The following is a 24,077-nucleotide window of genomic DNA, read 5'->3' on the forward strand; positions in this document are numbered from 1 at the left end:
CTCCTGTGAGTTTGATTGTGACCGCCTGGGGCCTTGCCCAAGGACACTCAGAATAAAGGTCAAAAATTACTCAGTAGTCAAAAATGTTCATTGTATGGAACAGTTTCAATTGCAACCTATGGAATATCAGACAGAAAGGGATGCAGATCATAGTGGGAGGGAGTGCATGAGGTGACAATGGAAAGGGCAGAGTGCAAAGTGGCGATGCACGATTTGGTTTGTTTGAAAGACGAGGTTAAGAAATCCCATTTTCTAGCACAACAAATTGCGTTTTGAAAGCACGACCTCCCTGCCCTTGTGCATTTTCCAGATTTGTTTTTTGAGAAATTCTAGCCTCTACGTTACAGTAAAATGCTGTAAAATTTTCAAATAGCTGTATTTTGTGCTAACCCTAATTCGTAATCATTCTGGCCTTGCAACCATGGTGTGAAACTTACTGAGCTAGACAGCTGGGAAGGGGTGGGTGTGAAGAGTGGGGGTGGTGTTGGGTTTTTTTATTATTATTGCACTTCTGGTATTCAACCCTTCCACTCTACGAAATCCATATTCGGAAGCCTGCAAGGATGAAAAAGATGCTTTTACTTACAGGTATTCAGTCAGATTCTAAAAGCATCTGCACCTTCATTTGCAATGAATGAATTCATTTCCCTTCAAATTTACTTTGGTGACCAAAAATACATATGTATTTCCAGCCTGTAGCCCTGAGTAAGGTAAGAAGTTGTGCTGCTCAGAAAACTGTTCTGTCCACGTGAGGCTCTTTATAGTAACTTTTCTCTCTTCAAAACCCTTTAAAAGACACCTACTGAGAAATGCTTTATAATGAAACCTATAAAGAAAATTCCCTGAGCTCGCAGTACTATTAAAAAAAATAAACCTTAACTGAAGTTCTAGGAAAGGATCACCATTTTTTCCATGTAAACCTGCAACGAGTTTTGACTCAACCCTACCTTCCCATGCCCTAAATTTTGTACTTCGTTTCCTATCCCAAATCAGTCATAACAGCAAGATGGTTTTGCTCTGTCATTTTCAGATCTCAGCCAAACCCAACACTAAGCATAATTCTGGATGGTGGAACCTGGCTGTGGACTAAAAAAAAACCAAACAAAAAACACAACAAATAAAACATTGAGACAATCTACAAAACTTCGTCTACTTTTACTACCTAAATGGACATCGGGCACAGCCCTTCATCAAAGACAGATACATGAAATCAGGTTTTATCGGTTCATGTGCTCTTGATACATGTTGGATCATCATCTTGTGGCGTGCAAATTTACAAAAGTCACAGAATCATTCAGGTTGGAAGAGACCTTTAAGATTATCAAGTCCAAGCATTAACCTAACGCTGCCAAGTCCACCACTAACTCATGTCCCTCAGCACCACATTTACCCGTCTTCTAAACACCTCCAGGGATGGTGACTCCACCACTTCCCTGGGCAGCCTCTTCCAACGTTTGACAAACCTTTTGGTGAAGTTTTCCCTAGTATCTAATCTAAACCTCCTCCGGTGTAACTTGAGGCCATTTCCTCTTGTCCTATTACATGGAAAAAGAGACCGACATAACCCCCCTACAACTGTTTTATAACATGAGTACACGAGATAGTCAAACTCACGCTCAATTTCTTATGCAACTATTGGTTAACTTTCTATATATATACACACTTCCCCCCCAAAAAATCTTCTACTCTTAGCAATACTTTAAAGGTCACTACCCCCCACACATACCAAGAACTATGAAATGCAACACTGGGCTGTTTCATGGATCATCTCCCAAGGTTCAAAGGCACACCACGTCACTGTATTTCAGCCTCTGTAATATTTTCTTTAGACAGGTACAAGTTGTCTCAGTGAGAAGACATTATCTTGCGCGCATCCCATTGAAAATATTAATCTGTTCAACACCTGATGATTCACTCACCCACATGTTAAAAGTCCACATGAAAATGACTCATTCCGTCCGTAAGAATAATCACCTGGGATACCAGAAGTCCCCTCATCTTTTCCAGAGCTAGTAACTGCCTTTTTTTTTTTTTTTTTTTTTTTTTTTTTTTTTTTACACGCAAAGCAAGTGGATGGCAGGCTTTTCTATCACAGCATGGGTGACATGATGGAACAACAGATATGGGACTGTTAATTCTATGAACAATCTAGATAATAGCAAAAATAACTGAAAGTTAGACTGTAGGTAACTAAAGTACTGACAGAGGAAATACCATTCCAGAGTGACCTGGTGGTTAAGACAGCAACTGATTTTAATCCTAACAAATCAAAGTTAGCCCTGCTTGAAGAAGGAACGGAGGGTACTCCTCCGTGACTTGGACACTTTCAACCCAGAGACAGGCTCTGAAGCAACTGTACTGAATCACCCCGGTACGGAATGTCAGCACAGGGCAAAGCCATCTTAAGGGCTTGGCTGATGACATCACCTTGCAGTGTTTATGAAACAAATCAAGCAAAATTCTAAGCTAGAACTTCATGTCCAATTCTGATATCCACGCTGCAAAGATCCCGCAGTACTGGCAAACGTTCAAAGGAAGACCTCAGAAAATGTCGGTCTGGCTGGGACATAGATTTCATGACGCTAAGTCAAAGGTCTTCTTTATTAAGGAGAAGATGAGTATGTGACCTTGTTTTTATAGGCACTTTGTGAAATATAGCAAATAACAAACAAGCTTGTAATCCTTGGAGAGAAAGGCACAGCAAGACACTACAGCTGGAAGCCAAACAAGCTCAAATTTGGATAACTTGTCACTTTTTAGCAATAGGACTGTTAAGTATTTACCAATACTTGGTGCGTTAGGACTAGAGAGCTTTCTAACGGCACTCTAAGACCCACTTCTGTGGAAAAACTCTCATCATCTTACATAAAAAGTCAGACTAGATTACAGGCTTGATAAAGACATGAATCTAAAAATTTACTAAGAGCTAGTTATGAAATCCTAAATCTGGTACTGAAGTTAATTTTAACATTTAATTTTATTGTTACTGCTATGTAATGCTTACTGCTGCATGCTGCCTAAAGACGAACCGTGCTATTCTGAAAGAAGCATTTTAAAGATGGTTTTCCCCTCGATAAACTTACCTGCAAAAATATAAGCATGGAAAATACCTGATCACTGTTTTTCTTTCACCTCATTACTTCAAAAAGTAACATGGAAGCTAAAGACAGAAGTGAAAGAAAATACAAGGCCTTTAGTTTAGAGGAGAAATAGATGGTAACTTAGTTTGTGTATTATTAGAATACGGTGAGAATTTATGTAAAAAGAGGACATTAGTTTAGCCAAAAAAGCAATTAACAGAAGTGAATAAAGACATGTTTGCTACTTTCATGACACAGCTGCCTCTTTCCAGCCCTCCTATCATCCAAACACTTTTTATTGCCATCCCTTCTGTCGCTCCGCAACCTGAGTTTTTGACTAAAGCTGAAATAGTACTTGGAGGAATAAAAGTGGACATTTTTGGTAATTCAGTAAAAGGCGAGACTTTTTTAGAAGCAGATACTCTACCTGCGTGACAAAGTGCCAGCGTGCAAAGAGCCCATCAGTAACACCTCGCATGGAACAAGACAGGAAAGGGGAACAAGAAGAACGAACTGATCAACATCACAAATGCGTCCTGATAAATAAATAACACTAGAAGAAATACTGTGGGAAAGGAAGACCGTTTCTTTACTTGAAAAAGCAAATAAAGGCTATAGATTCTGAACTCTGAAGCGGAGAAACAAAAAAAAAAAAAAACACAAAATGAAAAGCAAGCACTGGTTTATATTTGACCCTTGATCTCTACTGAAAAATATTATTTTAGAAACTGCACTGTAAACTATGTCTAAAAGCATTTATTGAAAACTCACAAGTTGTTCTTCAGGAACTAAAGAGGAAGTCATGTCTTGTAGGTATTCAATCTTAAATATTTATTCTTTTTTATTTGATGCTAGGTCTTAAGTCTTCAAAATCTGTTCTACAAAAAGAGATTCTGCCTTCTGTGATACTCCGCTCAGCTGTGCAACTCAATCCTCCGTTTTACTCACTCTGACACTCTATTGCCCTTGCTACAGAGATATTAAAATCTTATCCCTCTGAAACTCTCACTCTTCCCTATCGCATGCAGCAAGTGAATTTACACAGTACTGGACAAGGCACCAGAAGCTACCCATTTTACTTGCTTCCAATTCTGTACTTCAAAAAATAAAATTAAATTAAACAGAATAAGACATAACTGACTCATTTTTAATTCTGACTCATCCTGAATCTGTGGATTCCCGTGTCAGACTATCTGTACTCTGAAGGTATCGGAATATGGCAATTTCTAATCAACTTAAGAATTATGAAACTCACCAAGCAGGCAACAGTAACTGGTCCCCATTTTCATTTTATACTGAAAAATATTAATAAAGCCCTCTACTGAATATAATAAAGAGTTTTGAACAAACAGAGCGGGTAAGATAAGGCACATTGTGTTTCACATGAGATAAAAGCAGGGGAAGTCCCTTCTTGGCTTGTCCCATTAGAACTACAGACCTTGAACTTGGAGAAAACAAAAATCCTCTTGACGGCGTTAAGAGATTACGGCAAACTCCTTCACACAGGCCTGTGCTGGGGGCTGCGCGGACAACAACATACAAACCGCATCCTAAATACGTAGCAGTTCTGCTCCTGATGGCAGGGGGTCAACTACTCACCTTCTCCTTACACTTCCATTTCATTCTGTTCTAATATTCTGCAGAACCAAATACGTTGGGTTTATGTAATAATTGCCAGTATGTCATTCACTCCAGGGGATTGGAGCTTAACTCCTTAAGGATGCAATCCTAGCAAAATGAATGCATTCCAGGAGCCTGGAATACTAGTATTGCTGGGGAAATTATCACAGAAGTATTTAGCACAGTGTTTCTGAATTTTGTAGTTTTATGAGAAGGCTCGAACTGCTCAGCATTTTTCTTAAAATCCTTGTTCCCAGAATTACCAGGTTACGTAAGAATCTCAAATGCCAATAATGAAACATTTTCTAGTCTCCAAGGTAGCACAGAAATGCCTGAAATTTGTCTGACATTCCTCCCTCCTCCAAAAAAAAAAACAAAAACCAGAAAGCACGTAAAAAGAACTCAAAATGTTATTTATAAAGCCTCATTAATTATCAATTACTGAAATATGAGTGGCCTAATTGTGCCTGAATACTTGGTCAGGAATATTGTCCACAGTTTCCATGCATTCCTGTCAGGTCTTCCTTACTGAAAGAAAAAAAAAAAGAAAGAAAACTGTCTTCCATCACAGTTTTCCAACCTTTTCATGACTGTAAGTACCTGATGTTATCACTAAAATAAATATCTATGACTTTAATGAAACAGATGAATTCAAGTAAGATGTTTCCTTCTGAGATCACTGTATCAACCCCTATCAGATCAGCACAGAGAATAAAATCAGCAGGAGCACTTCCCCAGGAACGATAGCAACATACAGCTCCGTCAATTTATTCCTTCAAGTTTGTTATGACCCTGGCCCAAAATGGCTTTCACGAAAGAAGTAGCTGGGAGCCTTAACATTTTTCCTTAGCAAGTGTCTACGTAAAACATAAAAAGGAGGCATCCTTTTTTATGTTTTCAATTAAAGAAAAATGTTCACAATTCAACAACATGTTTATATGGTCCACAAATTTTGTTCAAATATACAAGTAGGTTTTAAAAGATTAACACACACACCCCCGTTAAAAAGTCAAAATCCAGTGTAACACTTACATATTTGTGTCTTTAAGTTATTTTAAGTGAACAACACAAGTAAAGATGACTGTGAACCTCTGGCTACAACTCTGGAAGATACCAGATAAGCTGGATGTCCAATTCAGTATCCAAACTTCTTCACCTGCTTATAAAAGTTCACCTTATGACTGACTCTATTTGCTATAGGTGAAACACTGGTCAGCAAGCGTCGCTGCGTAACCTGCATCCACATGGCTGAGCTGTCTTTGCCTGCAGCACAGGGTGTTACTCACATCCCCACCAGCAGCAGACCCGGCCTCCTGCTCTCCTCAAAGTCTATGTTGCTCAGGAAAACCTTAGTTGGCCAAGCGATGTCAACAAGCATGATAACGATTAGTAGTGGATGACCACAGGACACTTCGAACCCACTAAACTCTGCTTAGTTTACTAGTACAAGCACAGTTTGTTTCCACATTAAGCACCAACAGGCTAGCACTGATTTACGACTGAACCAAAAAGAGTAAATGACCAGAGCCATAGAGTCCAACATCACAGAACTGTAGGGCAAGGACCTCTGGAGATCATCTAGTCCAACCCCTCTGCCAGAGCAGAGTCACCCAGAGCAGGTTGCACAGAAACACATCCAGGCGGGTTTTGAACATCTCCAGAGACAGAGACTTCACAACCTCTCTGGGCAGCCTGTTCCAGTGCTCTGCCACTCCCAAACGAAGAAGTTTTTCTTCATGTTCAGATGAAATTTCCTGTGTTCCAGTTTGTGCCTGTTGCCCCTTTGTCCTGTCACTGGGCACCATGGGAAAGAGCCTGGCCCCATCCTCTTGACACCTACCCTTTAGATAGTGATGAGCATTGATAAGATCCCCTCTCCAGCCTAAGATAAGATCTCCCCTTCTCCAGCCTAAACAGCACGAGGTCTCTCAGCCTTTCCTCAGAGAGATATCCATTCCCTTACCATCTTCATAGCCCACCACTGGACTCTTTCCAGTAGTTCCCGGTTCTTCTTGAACTGGGGAGCCCAAAACTGGGCACAGGGCTCCAGATGTGGCCTCGCCAGGGCAGAGAGGGAGGACGACCTCCCTCAACCTGCTGGTCGCACTCTTTTTAATGTGCCCCACGAGACCATTGGCCTTCTTGGTCACAAGGGCACATCGCTGCCTCATGGTCAACTTCTTGTCTAGCTGTCCAAGACGATACCTGCAATGGGCAGGACAGCACATACGCAGCCTTTAAACTTCAGTGAAGCATCTTCTGCAACAGCAGTTTCACTGTCTACTCACCAAATGCTTTCCCAGGCCCCGGAATGACAGAAGTTTCTTTTCTCTCATCCTGATTTCAGACCCAAAGCCTCCAAATTCTTTGGCACAGGCATGTCGTACAACTAAACTTAGGTCTTTTGTAGAGTTAAAAAGGGCTCCAAAATGGATCCCTCTGCAGAATTAAAACCTCAAACTGCAGTTCTGTTCGTTTATATTTTAATACAGTTTGTGTGCTGGTATTACAGTAGCATATGGCAGTGTGTATTTTTTTAAGTTGGAAGAGCTTCAAGGGAGAGAAGCAGTATCATTCTAAAAAATTGCTTATATACCAAAGCAAGCTTTTTTCCAAGCGAGTTACACCTCAAGTCTTTAGGATACGAATCCTCTTCTACCAACACAAATAACCCTCCACATCGAGCACAAAGTTCCCTTTGCACAATTATCTTTAGACTGCTTTTTATGGCATTACACCAAGAAATGACAACTATGAAGGAAGCCTAAATTCTCTGTTTAGAACGATGATGATAAAAAAAAAAAAAAGAGTAGATCTTACTTCTTGCTGTTTGAAATTATTCCAGCAATTAAGAGACCCTGGATAAATCTCATCTCATTTCAGCTCTCTGAAAATCACGTATCCAGGTCTGATCAATCTTAATCCGTTTGGATTAGATGGATACCTCCTTTCATGATACAAGTTAGGGGAGATGAAACCCTCAACTCCAGAGGAACCAGAGCTCAAGATCTGCAGAGATGGCATTTGCATTACAAATCTAAAAAGGAATTACTGTAAACAAGACACATATTGTATCACTGCCAACACCTCAGCAGAATTTGAAATCCTGCGTCAAGTGTCTGAAAGAGAAAATACTAGAAACATCATTCCTGAAAAAGAAAAACCAAGACTTAGGACCCTACAGAAGATGAGAATAGACAATTTGAAGGAAACAAACTCTCTGAATAAACACAAACGTGATCATTCATTGATCACTGAGCAGTCCTACCTCATACTTACAACGGTGCAGAGTTAACTTCTGTTCTTCAGGCCTCAGTAACAACAACAAATCCCTACCATTTATTTCAGTGAGATTTCCACCTGAGCAAGGACTACAGGGGTCATTTCCTTGAGCATCATGAGAAGTTTTCAACAGCTGAAGTAAAAGCTACTATACCCCCAAAAAGCTGAAACATCCCCCTGGCAAATCATACATGAACCTTCGTTTCAAAACAGTTAACCCAAGTACTCTGCACAGCCCTCATCTGTGGAACAGACAACTCCTCAAGTAGGTATTCTCCCGAACCACAAAAATTCTGTGTTAATTTTTCTTAATTCTTGGCAGGCATTAACTGAAAACACCCCTCATCATCTCTGTCCCGACACTGTTCCTGAGCATTTGTATTCAATCTATGCTTATTTGATGGGAATAAATTAACAGCATGCTCTCGGCATCCTTCGGTCCTCCAGAAAATATTCTCTTTCCCCAAATTAACATATTAACAAGAGACCAGCGAACGTCATCGTTGAAGCAAACACCTGCTTTCAGCTCTAGCCTTGGTATTGGTTGGTGGGCAGAAGAGTATTTCAAACCTGCTAGAAACCAAGATCAGCCACCATTCAGCTGAAATACAGCCCAGCTCTACATTATGCAATCTACGTAGTTTTTAGACCAGTCTGCATTCTTGCAGAGCCCCGAACTGAGGAAGCTACAGACAGAACAAAAGGGAACAGAAAAAAAAAATAATCATTAACCTCAGCCCAAAGGCTGCTTTCGAGTCTGTATTTGCACACTTACGCAGTATTGTCCATTCACCCACACAAACCTGAGCCTGAGCAGGCATTCTCATAACGTTGAGGGTAAAGCACCACAAAATTTCCAGCGAGTCAGATCAGTCGCTTGGATGAACAATCACTAACAACTAATATGCTAAAGACACACTCAAAAGGGTTTAGGTTTTGGGTTTGTTTTTTTTTTCTTTTTCTTTTGGTAGTGTATGAATAACTCCAGACTGACACAAACTCATCTTAAAAACTCAAGAACAGCTCAACTGATGCATTGCCACTGACCATATGGAACAATGAGAAAGTGGTAACACACAAATTACATCTGACCTTTAAGGACAGATTCATCTCACCCAGTTTCTTCTGTTGAAAATGTCGGGGGTTTCCTCATTCATTTAAGCTCCTTCTACAACCACTGTGGATCTAGGCACTTCCGAAGAACAACTGAGCTTGCTGATCCCATCCTGCCACAGATATCTTACACTAGTGGAAGAAAGGCAACACTTGTCCTTCCACAACTTTAAAGAAAATATCTGTTTTGTAGAGGGCTATGGTTAAACACTGCGAAAATCATCATTTACACAGAGCGCTGGATGGTCATCGGTGGATCTGAGAGCTGTGGGCACTACTGCCACCTCACACCTCAGCCACACAACTCAAACGCAGAACAATCACCATTATTACTACTTTCTCCAGAGTTCCCAGAGACCCTGCAGTGTCAATACCGAAATGGAACATATATTGCTAGAAATGCAAGCAGCCTCTGATTACATCTCTAAGTTGCAGACTTTTCTCTTATTCATTTATTTTTAAGGAAGTGATGAAAAAAAAAATAGGCAAAACTACCAAACACTCAAGTCACACCAAGCTGTTCCTCACAATCAATATCACCTTTACATTATTGTCATGTTTAATTTTAAATTCTACTCTCATTTAGGTCACCCATAAAACTACACCTTCATTTGATCCAAAGAGACATTGCAAGCCTTCTCCTTGCTTTTCGCCATGCCACAGTGATCCAGATTGCTCTTTCTCAAGCACTACAATGACTGACAACAACTCTCTGCTACAAGTAAAAACACCCACCAGTGCAGAAGACTGAAACACCAGCATGGGACTCAATTCACCCAACTTCAAATGTCTGCAATGGGTCTATAAGCATTCTGGATGTCTATTCTGGATGTCTCCAGCCACTGGAGAGCTATCAACCCAGAGGTGGACAGCAACCCACCTGACCACATGAAGATGCTTACAGTGAGGTGAACCAAACTGTTCTTCCAACTTCACTGGGTGGGGGAGAATCCGTCATTAAATGTTAATCTGGTACCATTTTGGATAGCGTCGAATATCGCAGCAGGATGAGAGCCACAACCCCATATGGAGAAACTCTGCAGTAGGAACCACGTCACATCGTCTGACTGACTTGAATATCTCCAAGTGCATGAAAGTTCATGAAGCTCAAACCCTCTTCCTTCCAACAAAAGCACAGTAAGAAAGAAAAGACACAAAACCAAGTTCATCAGGACATAGAGGTTTCCCAGGTCCGGCCAGAAGGGGAAGATGACATAAACATGGCCCCATGAAGGTAGCTGAGAATTATCAGTGACAAACATCACCTCCTAAGATTAAGGTGGACGAATGGTAAGATTTCGGAGAGATACATTCTCACTATTGTCAATCTGACGTAAACACTCCATTTCTAGGACACCATTAATTACCATTCAACAACTCTGAAAACCCACAACAGAAGCAAGACTTGACCCAGTCTTGAACTGTGCACAGGATCTTCCCTGCTGAAGAGCGGGTGCATTACTGATTACAGTGCACTCAAGTTCAGTATTTGAAACATTAGTTTTCTCTATTTTTGGTCATGCAACTAAAAAAAAACCCTGCGTGAGCAGGAGAGTTGGACCAGATGACCTCCGTAAGGTCCCTTCTAACCTCAAGCATTCTGTGACCAAGAAAAAAAGGAAGCTTCTTTAAAGAAAACTAAAAAGAACAGGCAACAAGGTGAACATTTTTAAGGGCTGACAGCTTGCTAAAGACCCCATATTGCATACAGAAGAACACAGTTAAAAAAAACCAACATATTTCAAAAAAAAAAAAAACACACACAAACCCAAACATTAAGAACGCATGCAAAAGCATGCCCTTCAAAAAGTGAAGTCATACCAGGAAAAAATAAAAGCTTTAGCAAACTAAGTGCAAATTCATTGTATTTCAAGCTAAAAAAAAAAATATTGAGAACTGATGTTAGGAGATTAGGAGAAAATTGTTATCAAATACACCAGAAGGATGAAGCTTATCAGAAAGCTTGCTGGGCCGATAGGTGATAAAAAGGTAAAAGGCAGACTCAACAAGACAAAGTCAGGGGGAGGGGGGAAAAAAACCTCAAAATTACTTCTTTGCCACAGGAAAACCCATGAATTCACCGTTCAGTGCGTAACAGTTTAGGGAATTCCCAGCACTGGAGTGTGCCTGCAAGAGTGGACACGGAAAGGGGATCCTCTCTTGTCAGTGGAGAACTGGTAAACAACAAAGCCTACCAGAAAAAAATTAGCCAGGGAGCACACGTACTCAGCCAGGTTTCTAAGGAAACTGAAATATTAAAAAAAATGCCAACTGATGGACTGCAATACACAGGTCACACACATGAGGGTTCTGAAGGAGCTCTGATTAATTGGATATAGGGAGACCCTCAAAATTACCAGCTTCTCTAAGAGTGCTTAAAGAAAACTCAGCTGTAGTGAAGTAAGGAGGAATGTCTTATTAATCAACTGTTAATTAACATGCTAAGAACATATCCGTTTATACACACAAAAAGGTACACTCCTATACAGATCTGTCGTTAGACCTTTCTCATTTAACTTAACAGTAAATTATGCTGAAAAGGATACAATGCTACGTCACAGGACTATTGAAGATAAAACATAGAATCATAGAATCATAGAATTGTTGAGGTTGGAAGGGACCTTTAAGATCATCGAGTCCAACCTTTAGCCTACCCTGACAAAAGCCACTTCTAAACCATGTCCCTCAGTGCCCCATCTACCCTTTTTTTAAACACCTCCAGAGATGGTGAATCCACCACCTCCCTGGGCAGCCTATTCCAATGTTTAATAACCCTTTCAGTGTAAAAATGTCTCCTAATATCTAATCTAAACCTCCCCTGACGTAACTTGAACCCGTTTCCCCTCGTCCTATCACTTGTCACCAGGGAGAAGAGGTCAGCCCCCATCTCTCTACAACCTCCTTTCAGGTAGTTGTAGAGGCTGATAAGGTCTCCCCTCAGCCTCCTCTTCTCCAGGCTAAACAACCCCAGCTCACATTAAGCACACCAAAGCAGTTCATCCTCCATCCTTTCTTCCAACTAGTTATTATACAGTGTGACTGGGAGAAAAAAAACTGAAGATGAAATTCAAGTAGATTAATGCAAGGCCCTGCATTTGGAAAGAAATAGCTAACTACACATCGAAAATGACGGGTTCTAAATTAGTTTTTCCTGATCAGGAAAGACCTTGAAGTCACTCCAGATAGCTTCATGAAAATACAATTTTCACAGGGGTTGATAACAGGAGCAGTGAAAAAAAGCAAACAGAATTTCAGGAGTAATTAGAGAGGGCACAGAGACCGTCACGGAAGCATCAGTGTGACACTGGGAGACTGCATTCGTCTGCAGCACGTTCAGATCCTAAACTCTGCACACTGTTTTGGTCCCCCACCTTAGGAAGGAGGTAACACACCAGTGTACAGAACAGCGAAGGTGAAACTTCGGGAGCAGCTTGCACACGAGAAGAGATGAAATCAAGCAGAATTCCTCAGCCTGCAAAAGAGAGGACAGAGATGGGCTGGGGGCAGACGCAAGCACTGCAGGAGCAAGAAACAGAGACATCACACAAACACCATGATTCAAGGAGAAGCCTTTTTCACAAGGTGAATACATAACCTATGTAATTCACAGCTCTAGGACATCAGGGACAAGAAAATGGATTCACATCAGACAGATTCATGCAAGCAAAGCAGGAGCTGTGACACAGCCTACGGCTCTGGGCTCCCTGGCTGCAGGCAGCTGCTGGAAACAGACATGGCTGTTCGTGGAAAGCACAACCAGGTTCCCTCTTCTCGCACACTTCCCTGAGCTGCAGCTACAGGCCACCATCAGAAAAAACAATTTTATGCCACAGGTCCTTTTGATCTGACCCAGCTTCCGTAATACTGTGCTAGCTGCTTGCTACGTTAACATCAGAAAACAAGGACAAGTAACAGAATCACAGAATTGCCTGGGCTGGCAGAGACCTTTCAGATCACCTAGTCCAACCATCAACCCAACTCTGACAAAACCCAGCACTAAACCGTACCTCTAAAGCACTACGTCTACCCATCTTTTAAACACCCCCAGGGATGGTGCCTCAACCACTTCCCTGGGCAGCCTGTTCCAATGCTTAATAACCCTTCCAGTGTAAAAATTTTTCCTAATATCCAGTCGAAACCTCCCCCGGCACAACTTGAGGTCATTTCTTCTCGTCCTAGTTCTATTGCTAAGGTAACTTCCTACACTTAATCATCTAAAACCAGTGTATATTTATGATTGTGGAGATTTATACAATTGCCTAACCTTCCTTATTCAACATTATTTTCTATATACTGGTAACGCAGACAGCGATAAATCAGTGAGTTTCAACGAAGTTGCTTTCCCAGAATAGAAACTCAGAAAATGGCAAATACTATGCTGTGAGGAAAGTAGGTCTGGCCCTTTTAAACATTAAGGCGATCATCGAGAGAGATAAATCCCTTCCCTTTTCACCTTTTTGAAGGTGAAATTATAAATAGGCAGCTGATGAAGAATGACACTGTATCTTACATATGAAATTATCCATTCCTACAACACTGTTTTACATTGACTCCGTATTTACAAGTGTACCAAAACACCACAGTGAAATTACTATAAATTCAACCACGCCACGTGCAGCAGCGGGCATACCCACCCCGCTTCTGCTTTTGGCAGGACTTGGTGCAATTTCAGCTCTTCTTTCCACGGGGATCTGTGCTGGGATCTGTTCCCAGCAACATTCAATGAATTCATAAATGACATGAAAAGGGCTCAACAGTGAGATGACAACATCTGTTGATGATACTAAGTTATTCACAGTAGCAAAGACAGTAAACGAGTAAGAAAAACTGAAAAAGGGCTGCGTGCAGATTACTGACTGGACGATAAAATACATTAGTGAAATTCAGTAGCGACATTCATAAAGTATCTCAAAGAAATTAAGTGTGAAGTAACTTAATTAATATAACTAGGGCCGGTGAGAGTACGTATAGGTCAAGAGGCTCTGAACTGACTCAACACTTGGAGCAGGCTGAGGTCTAGAAAATGATGTTATGGAGACAGTAGGTAGGGATGAATTATTTAAGTCTCTTCCAGTACAAGAAATGGATTTTAAAAGGAGTTAAGGTTCAAAACTTCACAAAAGAATATGGTTCTTCACTCACCAGGCTGCCATGTTAGTTAAGCTGTAGAACCACAGGGCATTAACACTTGCTAATACTTCTCATGGCTTGAAAGGGAGATTTAACAAATTCTGAAGACAAGTTCAGTAAACATTATTAAAAAAAACATCCAGTTCAGTAAATCCCTGTACTACTGATGTCTGGACATAGAAAAGCGTGCAAAAGGAGGATCCTATATTCTCATTCTGTTCCTGTGCTCCTCAGTCACCCACCTTTGGCCATTGCTGGAGACAAACTCTGCTCCAGGTGGGTGTACAAGAACAGTTGCTCTTCTAGTCTCACATTCGTTACCTCTCCGCAAATCATTTTGTCTAACACAGATATAATGTCCCGAAAAAAAATGTCAATGTTAGCACCTCCTCCATGCCTGTTATAAATATCCAAACATTCAGTTTGGATAGCAATTTAAAGCCACATACCACCTCTCTACCAAATAAGATCCCATAATTCTGAAGTTCTTTATTTTTTTTTAATAGCAGGAAAAAATATACAACCTAGCATGAGGAATTCAAATCATAAAAGGCAAGCTGGAAATATATTTTAACGTGAACAACTCTACTGTTATAAAAATATTTTATTAGTTATTTCATTGATTCCAACAAAAGCTAAGCTGGTCCTAGAATGGCGACCAAGTAGACTGACCCTTCTATTCTGTTCTGGACTTTTTGCATAATTTGCCAGTGAAAGGCCTCTGAACTACATTGGGAAAGCACACTCAGTTTCACAGCAGCAATAGCTAGCAGGGAGAGAGGGATCTCATGACTAAGCGTATGGTCTACCATCCAGTAGATAATTCTATCTGCAAAACCGTTAAAACTGCAATGCTGATTTGATCCTCATAAATCTTTCATCCATCTAAATGCAGCAATATAATTCTCCCATTCTGCAAGGGGTTTGTGATTGCCGTCACTGTAACTGCTCTTAGAGCAGTGGCTAGTCAGTCACTTGGAAGGCTATGCACAATACATCGGAATACAATGCATTTTACTGAAGTTTCACATTTTTACAGTGGTACCTATAGGCAAAAATAGTGTCCTGTATTGATGCATCTGGAAAACATTCATTATCACCTTTGGGCAGGTGATTTTAGCTCTCTTCTGATCTCCAAGGTGTCTGAGAGGAGAGAGACAGTCCTAAAAACCTTAAGACACACAACCTGACGCAGTGTCCCAGTGACTGATATTGCCAGAGATTATTCTTGCTTTCTGTGAAGCTGAAAACCTTCTCTGCAACATCTTAATGAGGTGCTTGGTGTGTCTGCCCAGACTGATACACCTTAAAACCTCCAGAAATGTAGAGATCAAACCTCTGAAATAAAGCCTAGGCGAAAGGGTCCATTCGTTATTTGAGTTCCCTCTTCTAAGACCCGGAAGGTGACTTACTGCTTATTGCTCTTTCCCTGCATTTCCTCTACATTTTTACTCTAGGCTCCTCTTGCTAGAAGAAAAAACTCCCTTTGAAAAATCCCAACCTGAAACCGTATTTCCAAGCAACAAGAAGAAAGTGTTATCTATTCTAGGAAATGGTCCTATTTACTTAACAAAATTAATAGATATTTTAATGACACTTTTAGACTACCACACTGTAACTGACTTTTCATACAGTCGTTCTGACAGTCAGGGAAAAATGGAATCACTGTATCAAAATATTATTCAGGAGAATTACCATGTCACTATTCCCCGTTTTTTTTCCTTTTAAAAGGATATCAAATTACTCCAACATGAAGCATAACATAAATCTTCTGTTACAGAAAGCAGAGCACAAAGAGAAATTTTACTTTTTATGGGTATATATAGCATTAATTCTTAACAGCCAAGGCTGCAAAGCTGACTTCTATGTTGACACGCACTGAGTCACTTTAAGAAATTAAAGTTATTGAACAAATCACTGCTAAGTTTCTACTCCCCTTCAGTCCTGTAAAATTTGTCAACAATAAAGATTATTAAAACATAAGCTATATACAGAACATTAGAAATCAATTCTGCCTAGCCACTGTATTTTCTTTCACACAGTCGAGATGCCTAAATTTAGCATGCATGTTTTTATTTCTATTAGAAACTATGTTAACAAACTTCATGTGGCTCTCCAATATCCTTGATACTGAACCACAGGCTTGTATATGAAGTCTGCAAAAATCGCCAGGGTCAAATGTCCGAGTTGGGAAAAAGAGGATGAGCAAGTGTGTTGTACCAGTAACCAAGTGCAACTCCACTTAGCATGGGAAGCTCTGGATTGGGAATGAAATATGGAGAAAAAAGCATACAGGAGTTTCACATATAAATACATCTAATTACACACGTGAAGTTTCTGAAATGTTAGACATCTAGGCTAAATTAGTGGTCCAGGCTGTACCACATCAATGAGACCTGCCTTTCTAGAGGTACCTTTTTAAAGACAAGTCACTCCCTCCGAGGGGGTCTGGACTAGGTACCTTCAGGGAGATGTTGATCCTACCTGCTGTTCACCACCTGCTTCAGCAGGGCCTGGAAATCTAAGCGTCAAGAGAAGAATGCCACACACAGTATTTGAGGCAAAACAGAAAAACTGAGGTACTCGCATGTGCTTAGTATATTTTCTAGGGGTGTTCAAGATGAAACTTCTCCTCTGTGTACGCTCTTGAGAATCCTGCATTACTTCATGTGATTGCTACCTAGCTAATTCGTGTTACACACGGGCTCTTTACCAACTACCCACTTTCAGTTATTTATGCTTCTTGGAAGGCAAAAGACTTGGATCCGCGCAGACCAACTACCCTAACTCCACTTGCACCGTGTCTCAATTTTGTAACATCTTCAGAGCGCTTGGTGCAGGTACTTTGCCAACATACCCCTTTCACACGTGAAAACAGGATTTGTCTCTAAAAACCTTTTCCTCGGCTCTATACTTGAAAGGAACTGAACAGCCTGGAAAACTACTTCAAGAAGAAAATCAATTTGACAGTTAAGCCGTGGTGACAATGAACTGGAAATGAAGTACTAGGCTTGACAACTGCAGTTGTACTCAGTTGGTACCTACAAGTATTAGCTTCTGAAATTCTGTAACAGCTGTAAAAGGTAACAGTGGTTACTGGATCGGTTCTATTTGTATTCCCTCAAATCACAAAGCTGACACCACGCAATTCTTATTTCTTCTTGGACCCACCGTACCTAAAAAACAATGATCCTCTTGTGCACTGGAAGGGATGGAATGTGAAATCCCATCCACATCCCAACAAAATCCCACAAACATTTTGGCAGTAAAAATTTATTATGTAAAGTCCAGATGGCATCCCAAATATTTCTACTTCAAAATTTAGAAATAATTTTTTTTGCTTAAAATAAACGACATAAAAGCATCACGCCTAAAATTGACTATACAAAAGCATCAAGCTAGGTAGCCAGGCTTTAATGAACTGTTATTTGGACTATGGGAAGAACGTGAATGTGGCTTTCTTCATTTAACTTCATTGTCAGAAATGAGTAATATTTTTCTATTCAAATATATTTGAATGACTGGCAGGGAAGGAAGATATAATAAGCAGATACATCCAGTAACATAGTATACTTTGAGAAGAACTTTTCCAGCTATCCAAAGCCTAACAGCTTTACCATAAACTTCTGTAGCAGAGTTTCAAACTTTCAGAACCAAATTTTCTATTTTTGTTATTCTAATAAGAGTTCTTTTGCTTACCTTTTGGTTTCTCCACTATGCAATTTCAGCTCTGAATCTGGGAATGTGGTCTTCAAAATGGTTTTAGCTGCTGCTTCACCAAAGCAGCTAAGCCTGACGATCGGTTCAGTTTCAGTATCAATTTAATTACTGCATACCCTTTAAGCTATGGGATAAAGATCGATCCTTGATTCTGACTGTCATTTTGCAGTGAGCCCACTCCTACATTCCTTTTATATCTATCACTGAATGCCAAAGAAATCTCAGTGTACTTGGCATGAAGGCTGCACCTCCTATATTTATGCTCCCACTAATGTATGCTCCATTTTAGTCCTTACCAGCTTAAAATCATCTGTGAGGAAAAATGGCATAAGGTGCAAAACAGTTCATGCAACTGTTTTACTGATATGAAATATTATTCACTCACATTGCCTTTCCATCATCATCTTTCTCCTGGATTTTCTGTTTAATTGTAACCAAAAAAATAACAGAAGGATCCATGGTAATTTTCTTAAATTAATTGTACACAGCTATATTAGGATTGTTGATCCTACTCAAACTTTCAGTACCTCCACAAAATAAATCAGTACTTTCTAACTGTACTACCTTAACTTTGCTGGCAGAAACACATTTGATTCTTCAAGACAGATGAAAATGAAGTGTTTTCTCCGGGCAAGAATTCCTTATATCTGGCACACTAACACTTCATCCTTTTTAATTATTCCACAGGTGGTTGCCTTGGAAACTGCCAAGTAGCTCTTGGATTTGAGGGATCCAGCATGAGAAAGTAACAAGCCTTTGTAGCCACGGCATTCGGATCTGCGTTGGCTGCAGCAATGGGGTAACGGAACGGTGGTGAAAACCTGAAAGAAATGGTTAAAATTAATAGAGCTGAATTATATTGCTCAATTCTTCAAAAAATAGAATACAATGAATGTTGATAGCCCCTTAAAAGAGGATACAAAGTAGGCTTCTGAAAAACTGCTTATGCAGCTTTCCAGCACAGACTGAATTTCACCTTCGGGAGGACAGCCCTGAAATGTTGATGCCGAAGGAGCTCACGAGCTTCAGTTTTCAAGATAAAGCAATATGAGATTTTCCTCAGCTTCAACAGGGACCTTCTTAAGTGCCTGGTCAAACTGCCTGAAATTCCATGCTATTGTTTTTCTTTGAATAAAAATAGAGTAACTATAAATAGCTCTCATCACGAATGCTGAATCACTGTATTTTGTATCATACAGCAAATTGCTTCAAACTTCATTTAGCCTTTAAAACCAGGAAAGGTTTGTTTGCTTCAAACACAATTAAAAGCCTAGCAAAGCATCTCATTCTGCATTTATATAGCTTGTCTAGAAGTACAGAAAGTTCTCCTTGCACACTCTGATCTCTTACTATTTCAAAATCTGACCATTTGCATTTAAAAAAAAATTTAAAAAAATAAATCAAAACCAAACCAAAGCAAAACCTAATTGCATTTTCTATCACTGGTCAAAGTTATGAACCCTGACTTTTCACAAGTCTTTTTTCTTTGTTTTCTCATGTTCAATTTCACAAAAAATGGGTTAGCAGTAAGCCGTAGAAAAATAATTTTCCTAAAACTATCAATCATGCAAATGGTGAGTCCTGCACCCAGAGACTGTCTCATGAAAGGTTGGGAGGATCTATGAGTGTGTCCAAGCTCACAATGCTTTCTCAAGACCTTGCTCACATCTACACGTACATGTATATATATTATTTGCAGTACTGACCAACTGACTGGCAGGACCTCAAGTACAACAGCACTGCGGAGGGGGACTTGCCTACACCTTTCCATAACGAGACACCTAAAAGCCACAAGAATACATTTGTTAAATCTAGAGCTGAGTTTTACTAGAACAAACTAGAGTAAACATGTATTTATTTCACAGAAAAAACGCTGAAGTGAAGCAAGAGAAATGAAAGGGTTTATGAACAATGTCCCCAGTGCCTACTTTGTCCCTCCAGGGCAGGTCCTCTCCTTCAGGCTTGCTCTCGGCCTAGTGACTCCGTACATTTCTGACCTCTAGAAAACACCACATAGCCTGCTTTGGTCCCAAAGGAAAATAACGGCTTCTGTGTCTTTCCCTATCCACTTCACAGAGCTCCCTCCTCTAGCCCTCCCAATCCTCCCTTCTAGCACTTGGCTCCCGACAGGCACGTCCAAAGTCACAGCAAATCTCAGAACCACTTAAAGCTTACCTTCCAACTTCCTGAATAACCACCAAATTGTACTGCCACCTCCCCTCTTTCCTGCCTTCTTGAATCCCTTGCTTGATTGGAAAGTAGAATAGGAAACAATTTTCCTTCTCTCCGTTCTTCCCTCCCTCAACCAACTCCACCAAGGACAAAGCCTGATTAAGTAGTCCTGTGCAGGTTGTCTCTTCCCTGGTGGGTTCTGTACTTTCTCCTTGCTTCCTCCTGCACAGCCTTTTCAGTCACATAACTTGCCCCTTTACAAGCAAGATTTCTGAAAGATGAGTTGACAAGAATAGGCGTTTTCTTTCCCTCATTCCCCAGCAGTTCTATAGTTTTGTTTAGTAATGTCTGGATGGAACTTAGAATGAACATGAGTTTTCTCAACTCCTCTGTCCCACCAGCCCAAGCTCCACTTGCCATCTACCTCCATTCTCTGGGAGAGGCAACCTGCCCCCGCTTCCAGTCCATCAGCTTTGGTTTGGTTTGCATCTTTTAGGGCTTCTCCCTGCAGACACGGCATGCCAAAATACTGTGGAACATTGAGAACATTTTCTCCATTCCTCCTCTTCACAATTACAGCTACAATCTTCTGCATGTCCTGTTAATGCAGAAGAAAACCCTTTTCTTTCCCCGTTCTCTCAAGTGTCTCTGACAGACTGAGTCTCCAAAGCCTCAAAATGACCCTTTTATCGCAAAAGGCTATGTTTCTTTTGAGGAAAGGTAGATTTTTCTTCCCTGCCTCAGGTATGTTGCCAGTACTCTCAAGCACGTGACACACTGTACCCGTCATCTCATTTTGTTGACTCTAATAGAGCAGACAGAAGAACTTCATCTACAATGTCAACTCAGAGTATTAATCATAGAATCACACAATGGTTTAGGTTGGAAGGGACCTTAAAGATCATCTATCTCCAAGCCCCCTGCCATGGGCAGGGACACCTCCCACTACCTATCATTGTTCCAGACCAAATCTGGCACATGACCAATTCCCCAGTGTTAGTCCTTTTAAGACATCACCAAGATGTTCCCAAAAACAGGGCACCTACTTCTTAACAGGCTCTGACGCCTTCCATTTTCATTTGCCTTATTCTCAGCGCAGTACCATCCCAAGATAATTATTTCAAATAAAGTTGTGTTGCAAGGCTTCTACCTCGATTTAAATCCCACACCCTTCTAGAGACACCTCTCAATAAGCTGACTTCTAGAGTCTTCACCTTCACCCCATCTTTTCCCTATCCTCATCATCCCAGAGCAAATAAATAATTTCAAAGGCTCTTAGAGAGGTCTTGCTAGCTTATTTTCTTTTCTATGTATTATGGAAACCTTTGTAAAATGTGTTTATGTTAAACATATTCATATTAACACATACTCTTCAGATACTCTGCTTCTGTGAGGAATTTGTGCAGTGGCTTATCTTTGCCGTGTTCCTCCCACTCCAACTTCTTATTCCCAGTTCAGTCTCTGCCCATCCAGTGATCTAACCTGGTTCTTGGGCTCCTGGACTGTCTTTCTGCTTCCTATAAATAAAGGTCACGGGTTGGAGCCACGAGATGAATCCAATGCCTGACTGATTTCTTTGTGGTTCTGTAACATTCGTCCCTCCCAGGTGCTACAAAGACACCTGGATCAAAGGGAGCTCCCCTAGCTGAGGTTTTGGCCAGCGCTTTGAAGAAAGAGATGTCACACTCTCTGCAGCTCTTTTCTAGACTTGAAGGAATGTTTTTGTGCTACTGTCTCTTCAAAAACGTAAATAAAAGCTTCTGTCTCAGTCTCCAGAGGACATATGTCTTTGCTCACTTCCAGCTTCAGCCCTCGAGCCCAGGGCTGCCTTCAGATTCCCATCTTGTCTCCCAACACCACCGTTAAGAGACCCCGAGTCACCAAGTGCTTGGAGGAGCTGCCTGCACGCTTCTTCAGAGCAAGCATCAACAAAACACTGAAAGCACTGTGAACTTAGTGTTTTTTAGAAAAATACATAAAACATGGAATCTGAGCCGTAAAACTAAAAGCAAAATGAATAAAAGACTTTTAAGTAACTCCCCATGTCCGCTGTGATTTCGTTTTTTTGGGGTTTTTTTGGTTGGTTTTTTTTTTCAGTCTTGTTCTCAATCCATTAACAACCTATTTTTGCATAATCCCTATGCATCCCTGAAGGAAAGTCTTTGTTACCATGTCTGAGCATATACTGAGACTGTTCGTTTCCTCCTCCTAAGTCTCCATTCCTGACTCAGGCTTCCTTCTGACCAGCCTCTACCCCATCTTCTGAAAAGCTGCCCCTTGGGAATATGCTCAGACACTCTCAGGGAATGCAAAAATCTCCCTCCTACCTGCACCTGATGGAGAATACAGCAACCAGGACACCACAACAGGAAACCTTCCTCCCACTGTAGTCAAAGACACAAGTAGAGAATCATAGAATAGTTACAGTTGGAAGGGACCTTAAAGATCATCTCGTTCCCACCCCCCTGCCCTGGGCAGGGACACCTCCCACCAGCCCAGGTTGCTCAAAGCCCCGTCCAACCTGGCCTTGAACCCCTCCAGGGATGGGGCAGCCACAACTTCTCTGGGCAACCTGAGACAGTGTCTCACCACCTTCATAGTGAAAAATTTCTTCCTAACATCTAATCCAAATCTCCCCTCTTCCAGTTTGAAGCCACTACCCCTTGTCCTATCACTACGTGCCCTTGTAAAAAGTCCTTCTCCAGCTTTCTTTTACGCCCCCTTCAGATACTGGAAAGCTGCTACAAGTAATTCAAATGCCATTCATGATGCATCCTACATTGACATTTTCAAAGAGGACCAGAAAGGTCAGATTGCCAAAACCTTAATCAAAGGGATTTGAGTTCTTAATTCCCTTCTTCCTCTGTGGAAATTCCCATTATGTCAGTAAGGTACCTACAAGCTCTGACCATGCTTCTTAGTGAAAAGTTCTTTGTTCTGTTCCTGGTTTCATCCACAGCTGAATTAATAAGTTTGGAAAACTTAATGACCTTAAACCAAATTTTAAAATTGTTGTTTCTCTAGTTACAATTTATTTTCTCTTCAAAAACATCTTCAAAATTTGCTGTGCACAAAACCGATACACAGCCACAACCACATTCCTTAATGAACTAGAAAGTTGATGTTTTCTTGATAATTCTTCTTTTGGCATCTGAAGGAGGCACGCAAACGGCTTTTACCAAGTACAAAACTTCCTTTTAATTTTGTGTTGTGAGTGTTTTTAGAATATATATATTGTAGGTCACATATACAATAGCACAGAAGCACAGCAGTGAGAGTGAGCCTCACTGCCCTCTTGCGAAAACAAAGTTAAAGCCTTCCACTGACTCCCAAGGCAGTGGAGTAAGGTTCCAGAAGCAATGCATCATTTGAGATTCTTTCCCAAAAAAAGCATCTTTCAACACCGTTTCCTCATCTTCCCTTCTTACATCCCTTATTTTCTACCTGAAAAGAAGTTAAATAGCGTTTTAGCAAGATGTGTCAAAGCTGGATACCTTTTTTGAAAAAGCTTGTCAATAATGCTGTATGTTTTACTATTTAAAATATAATAAGGGAAAAATAGCTGCAATCTCCTGAACACTTATGGTTGGCAAGAAGCCCATCTTTTCAGATTGCTGAAAAAGGAAATGACCCTACATTGTGGAAAATAATTATTTGATCTTTACTGTGTTGTTGTTTTGTTGGTGGTGGTTTTTTTGTTTCTGTTTGTTTTGTTTTTTGTTTGTTTTTTTTTTTTTTAAGGTTTACTTGCAAGTGTTTGGTAAATAAAAAAGCATCTTTCTCTTAAATTATTTTGAAGTACAAACATCTCAATCAGACTGCCAAGCCTTCTCTAAACTACCCCAACTCCAGTGAGGATTATCAGAATTTTGCTATTTTACAGCTTTACCAGGCTAATATATATCTGCAAAATGAATACTGAAACGAAGATGAAAGAACAGAAAAGACACATTTTTCTGT

At 40.5% G+C, this 24,077-nt stretch overlaps 1 long non-coding RNA gene across 8 annotated transcripts in view; it reads right to left on the minus strand.

Moving 5' to 3' along the window:
• Positions 1–24,077, minus strand: part of LOC134510410 (uncharacterized) — a 128,395-nt gene that overhangs the window by 70,251 nt on the left and 34,067 nt on the right. For 7 of the 8 annotated variants that reach the window (XR_010069600.1, XR_010069598.1, XR_010069596.1 and 4 more), the window contains exons 2-3: positions 18,510–18,766; positions 17,925–18,069 (exon numbers count right to left, since the gene is read on the minus strand). This is a non-coding gene — a long non-coding RNA (uncharacterized LOC134510410). The remainder of the gene's footprint in view (positions 1–17,924; positions 18,070–18,509; positions 18,767–24,077) is intronic. The other variant, XR_010069601.1, reaches the window with a different exon arrangement.

The sequence above is a fragment of the Chroicocephalus ridibundus genome, chromosome 1, assembly GCF_963924245.1.
Source record: "Chroicocephalus ridibundus chromosome 1, bChrRid1.1, whole genome shotgun sequence".
Lineage (NCBI taxonomy): Eukaryota > Metazoa > Chordata > Aves > Charadriiformes > Laridae > Chroicocephalus > Chroicocephalus ridibundus.